This window comes from Hibiscus syriacus, unplaced genomic scaffold (genome assembly GCF_006381635.1).
Source record: "Hibiscus syriacus cultivar Baekdansim isolate YM2019G1 unplaced genomic scaffold, ASM638163v2 tig00117034_pilon, whole genome shotgun sequence".
NCBI classification, from domain to species: domain Eukaryota; kingdom Viridiplantae; phylum Streptophyta; class Magnoliopsida; order Malvales; family Malvaceae; genus Hibiscus; species Hibiscus syriacus.
Window position 1 is genome coordinate 7555427 of NW_024063533.1, and position 6671 is coordinate 7562097.

General features: G+C 34.0%; 1 long non-coding RNA gene across 1 annotated transcript; it reads right to left on the reverse strand.

The window, feature by feature from the left end:
• Positions 1 to 377: 377 nt before the first annotated feature.
• Positions 378 to 3889, reverse strand: LOC120196645. The gene is made up of 4 exons (XR_005523192.1): positions 3675 to 3889; positions 3156 to 3520; positions 2550 to 2747; positions 378 to 779 (listed from the first exon to the last, which is right to left on the reverse strand). It is a non-coding gene; the product is annotated as an uncharacterized LOC120196645 (long non-coding RNA).
• Between the last annotated feature and the right edge of the window lie 2782 nt (positions 3890 to 6671).

Sequence of the window (6671 nt, forward strand, 5' to 3'; positions counted from 1 at the left end):
TTTGTGTGTCATAAATTTATGACACGCATGTATTACTTACATTGCGTGTCATTGAAGCCTTCGTCATAAATGAAAGTGACATACATTTGTATGACTTACATTCGTGTGTCGTGATTGTATTTCGTAAATTATATATATATATATATTGTTGATTGACAAATAATCAAACAAAATCACATTTAATGTCTCATAATATTAAATATATATATCATATTATATATTATAAGCAATCCATTTGTATACAATATATTCACACTATAAATAGTTTACAATAAACGATTAGTCAAAGAAAACAAAGAAAATATGACATTGAGAAAGAACATATAACTATTATTATAAGTTAATAAACAAACACTGAAAGTTACAAATCTCCTTAAATGAATTCAACAATAGTCCTAGTTCACATAAAATTAGTTACTGCTCCCTGCTCGAATTAGCCATGAGCTGTACTATCTATGCTGTACAAAGAAGAATTGAAACCAAAGCCTATGACTCTCCACCAAATGCATCTAATGTCTAGGTAAGTAGCACTGACTTTACCTTGCAGTAGATGCATCGCCATCACTCAACTGACCCTGCTGGTCACCCTCCTCTTCACCCCTCATAGTTCGTAACACAAATTGTTTGGCTTTGCGCCGTTGATTGTTGAAGAGGCCCCTAGCGGAAGTAACAAATCCATCACTGGCGCCATCAGCTGAACGCTTTGGAAAGGCTCTTTTCTGATCAACAGTTGTAGTTGGTTGTTGACTGTGTCCCTTGTCTTTGAATTTCTTGACCTACTAAAATGTCAAATAATTAAAATGAATATAAGTTCGGCACGGGTATATTCAATTTTTTTATAAGTTTCTTAATATAATCCCACACACACATCTAATATGTGATGGTAGTGGATGCTTTAAGAAAATGAAGAAACCGAACAACTATTATCATAGTTTATTGTAAAATTAAGCATTATAAATTTCCATGTCCTAATCCAACAAATAGGAGGGAGACAAGATTGTTACGTTCTAAGTAAGAGAAGATTCATAGGAAACATGTAAATCATTGTCAACGTCATAGGAAACGGGAAATTGAAGTACTTGGGAGACAACACCCACTGCAATAAGAAATAAATAACGTAAAAATGGAGAGAATGAATTGCATAAACGTAAAGTTCATTCCTAATCAAATTGAAACCGAAAAAAAAAACATAATTGCTTTAGTTGTAACCTAAACCTAACTATCACAAGTAATGAATTAAAAAAGCTTGATCAGTTATGGACTTTTGTTGCATGATATTGTAAAGGGAGAATCATCTATTGTAGGAATGTTGTCCTGAAGCTATTTGTTCATTTTGCTCTTTATCAAGAAATCTTTATCAAGAGAGGGAGAGAGAAGGTTAATCTTTACTTGATTTCCCCTTCTTGAAGAGTGGCAACCTCTTGAGAAGTGAATTTAGCCATAGATACTGATTTAACTCTGTGTGTGAACTCCCGACTGGAAACAATTAAAACCGATAGCCATTTTAGAAAATTTATTGACGTCTGACTATCATTAAATGCAGTCTCTTAGATATAAGCTAATCAGCAACCAATATGTCAAGAAAACTCAACTTGCCAACCAAATTGAACGCTTAATGTATTCCAATGCAGGTGGTGCAAACAAATGTCCAGAAACTTGTGCAAACATATTGAGGCCCCAGTTGATAATTAGCAAATAGCAACAATATGACAAAGAAAGTATAAGCACTCCAAAATCTACGCATACAAATAAAAATCACATTCAATTTAGCATAAGGAAAATGCTGCAAAAACATATTTCAACAGAAAAATCACCAAAAGCAAAATTTCAGGAGGATATTCAAACAAATATTTATGGAATAAATAGAACTTCTCAAAAGGTTTAATAGTAAAGATTCCAAAAATATGAAAACTTTAATCAGGTTTTCTGTTTGTGAAAAACTGATTAAGTAGTCAAACACTTACATCCTATCTCACTAGAAATAATCTTAGCAGCCCAGCTTATTTTCCATTTTTAAAAAAAATTAAAGTTATTTTTCCATTAATGCAGGGATATAAATATAGGAGTATCAATAATATACCATAAAAAATGGACCACAAACATTATTGATTTCCCCAACATCACTGTCGCAAATGAGCAATCAATTCAAAGTCTATGTATATCATCAAGCACATCTATAACTAAAACTGAACCATTATTTGATAATTATGGAGTAACACATTTCCTTTCACTTTCAGTTCTCTTTCACAATCAAATTGTTGTAACTTTTGTCTTTGTCATCAACAAGCGAGACGCTTGGTACTTGTTGTTTACAGGGCTATATACAGTAAGCACTAAATTTATAAACAAGTTGATGCGAAACTTGCAGCATCGGGTTCCCCTTTGAACATTAAGATTTATCTATTTTAACAATGTAATGTCAGTACTCCAAGAACAATTCACAGAAGATATGCAGTGATACACATGCTTCGTGATGCAGGGGAAGAAAATTTTCACTATTCAAATATAAGAAAAAGATATTGGTGAAAGTTAGATAGACGATGAGATACCAGGACGTAATTCTTGAAATATTTGCGGATTGATGGATCATAGAAGAAGGAATCGTTAGAAGATCTCAAACCAATGCCTTCTTGCCACGCCCAGTTGACATACTACGTCTTTCCACCATATGGCTGCAAATTATTTACTAAGCTCAGAAGCAGCCTGACTCCATGCTGCCTTGCTTCTGCAATGACATAATCCAAGGCCTGGAAAGATCGATATTCATCAACATAAATAACATTAACCGAGAAACTGTACTCTACTATCATACTAACCGACATTCAAGAACACAACTGAGTTGATTATTAAACGATTTTTGACATATTTCTAATCAATCGGCCTAGAAATAGAAGCAAATTGAAATCCGAATAGCTTATCCTGCTATTCTCTTTCATTTCCAACTTTCTAGATTACAGTTTTAGAGAGCCCTATCATATTTATATTCAAGACAATCCTAGTTTAGATTAGCAACTGTGCAATAATCTCATGTAAATTTGAAACCAAAATGGCGCTTGCATTGAACAAACAGATCATATAGGATTGAGATTATACAACTGATGCGATGCAAATATCAAAATTTACAAAAAAGAAAAACCCAAATCTCGAACAAATACCTTGAAAACTCGCTCATTAAATTGCCCTGGGGAAATCTGGAGAGCATTATAGCCACCATCATTAAAGGCCCAGGTTCTACAAACAGTGAGACCCCATCCTTGCACCAGCTTGAAGCATTGCACTGACCTTAGGTCTAGTATTTTCCTCCACAGAATGGGACATTAACCAGTAAGAATTCCAGCCATTAACGTACAATGATTTCCCATCTAAAAAGAAATGAGTCCCATTCCTTTCCACAAAACTTAATCCCCGTTCCCTAGGGAAACTACTAAGCTTCAAATCACCAAAAGACATATAAATAAAAGCCATACACGAAGCAAATCCAAGAATTGGGTATAACATCCCATTGCCAGCCATCGTCTTCCTATATAGTAAGCAATCTGAAAATCAATCAACATGCAAAAATCCCAGAAAAAAATAAGAAAAAAAAGAGATTATTTGGGTACCCTTTTGGCTCTATTTCAACAAAGTTCCAAAATTTGAGGATACCCAAAGTGGAGATTACAGACTTACAGTACCTTAAACTCCAATGCGAACGCAGATCTTTCTTCATAAGTTACACACACACAAAAAAAAACAGTATAAAGAAAACTCCTTTCAAGACATAACAAACAGGGGCAGATAGATTTGCAAGTTCACGGGTTTCTATTAAGGATTTTGGGGGGTTTTAATACCAGAAAATGAGACCACATGAAGGAAGTGAAAAGGAAGGGGCAAATATTAAGAGAGCTTCAAAGAAAAAATGTAAGATTGGGAATGGTGGAATGTTGGTATCAACAATCTCAGATATAAGCACTGCACCTAATTTTCCCCCAGTTTCCTTGGATTTTACAATATCTATTCCTGAAATAAACAAGTCCCTTTTATTCAGCAACACCCATGGATTGGATGGCCAATGTGATTACTTCCCCCTGTAAAAAAAACAAAAATGAATATTTACCGGGGAAAAACACTACGAAAATGATAATAATAAAGAAAAACAATTCTAACCCTCATTTGCAAGGGAAACTTAGATTCTCTTGGCGTTTGCAACTGCTAAAGTCTGGAGCTTTTTCTCTGGTTGTTTGTTTTAAAATAGGTTAAAATAAGAGTGGGGTTCCATTTGTTGTGTGATACATGGGCGTGAACTGATAATTATGGAGGGGAAAGAAGCGGGAAAGGATGAAAATTATGGGGGTGAAATTAAAATATGACTCTTAAAGATGACACATAATTAAAAGTGTATTCCGTGTTTTTGTAATTTTTTTGGATTATGGCTATTAAATATGACACACATTATTGTAAGTCATAAATCGTTCAGATTTTAAAAAACATGACATTTTTTATGACACATGTGTTTTGCAAGTCATAAATTAGCGCGTGTCTTTGTTCGTATGTCATTAAATGTATATTTTCTTATAGTGTTATAACATCTTGTTTAGCTTTATCAACCATAATTCCTTTTACGAAAATAATATGACCTAAAATTAACCATTTATCAACCATAAAACGATATTTTTTATAGTTTAAAACAAGGTTATATTCTAATCATCTTTTATGCACATTAGTTAATTTATCAAGACATTCATTAAAAGAATTATCATAAACCGTGAAGTCATCCATAAAGACTTTGATGCCCTTCTCCACATAGTCGGAAAATATACTTAACATGTATCTTTGGAAAGTGACCGGTGCGTTACAAAGACCAAAGGGCATTAATCTATATGCAAATGTACCGAAGAGACAAGTAAAAGTTGTTTTTTCTTTATCCTCTGACGCCATTGGGATTTGAAAAAAACCTGAAAAACCATCAAGGCAACAATAATGAGTTTTCCCAGCTAATCTTTCAATCATTTGACCTATAAAAGGAAGAGAAAAATGATCTTTTCGAGTAAGAGAGTTCAACTTCCTGTAATCAATACAAACTCGCCATCCATTTTGAACTCTTGTGGGCACTAACTCCCCTTCTTGATTTTTGACCACTGTTACTCTCGTTTTCTTGGGAACCACATGAATCGAACTTACCCAATTACTATCCGATATCGGATAGATTATGTCAGCATCAAGGAGTTTATGAATTTCTTTCTTTACTACTTCCATTATCGGTGGATTTAATCGGCGTTGTCCTTCTCGTGATGGCTTTGCTCCTTCTTCGACTTTGATTTTGTACATGCAAGTCGAGGGACTTAATCCTTTAATGTCAACAATGGTCCATCCCATGGCTTTTTTGTGAGAGCGCAACACTGCTACCAAAGCTTCCTCTTCTCCTTCAGATAATTTACTTGAGATGATCATAGGCAAAGTTTCATTTTCACCCAAAAAGGCATATTTCAAATGCTCCAGTAATTGTTTCAATTCTACCTCAGGTGCCTGCAAAATAGAAGGTAAAATTTTAGTTTTAGAGGAAGATAAAGATTAATCAGAATTGATTGAATTAGTATTTTTAAACTCCTTTTCTTCCTCTTCGTGGCAAAGTTCAGGATCCTTAAAAAGATCATAAGAAAAAATAGATTCAATATATTCATCAATTAAAGGATCCATAATTTCAACTGAATTAATTCTTTCAACATGATCAGGGAATTTCATTGCTTTGTAAACATCAAATTCAACGATCTCACCATCAAATTCCATTGTCAGTATACCACTTCTAACATCGATCTTTGTATGTGCAGTGCTTAGGAAGGGTCGGCCTAAAAGTACCTCTAAATAAGTATCCGGCCTGTCATTTTCCATGTCAATAACATAGAAATCTGCAGAGAAAAAATAATACATCAACCTTTACTGAGACATTTTCTATTACTCCCACTAGATAGATCAAAGATCGATCAGCCAACTGTATGGTTATTCCTGTTTTCTTTAAAGGCTCGTTAGTAATCATTTTATATATAGAAAATGACATAACATTAATTGAAGCTCCTAAGTCACACATTGCACGTTTAATTTTAAAATCAACTATTTTGCAAGGTATAGCGAACATACCTTGATCCTTCATCTTTAATGGGAGATTTCGTTGAAAAATTGCAAAGACATGTTCTCCCAAATTTACCTTTTCGTGACCCATTAATTTCCTCTTTATAGTGTAAAGTTCTTTTAAAAATCGAGCATACCTTGGTACTTGTCGAATTACTTCAAGAAGAGGTATGTTGAATTGAAATTTTTGGAACACCTCTAATATCTCCTTTTCTTTAGCTCTTTTATCAAGCTTCATCAATCTTGATGGGAAGGGTGGTGGCATGATTTCATGAGAAGAAAGAGAAGGATGGGTGTTATTCGTACCTTATATTTCTGAAGGTGGTGTGTTCTCTTGTTCTTTCTGATGTGTGGCTTTTTCTAATGGAACTTCAGGTGAGATAACTTTTCCATTTTAGAGTGTGATGGCACTAACACTCTTTCTTGGATTTAACTCCGTTTGAGAATATAGTCTTCCTTGTGATTCCAATTTTCCCATAGTTTGAGCTAGTCGACGTACTTGGTTATCTAACTCTTGAATATGTATTTCGGTTTGGCTTTGGAAATTTTCCTGGGATGCAATTAAC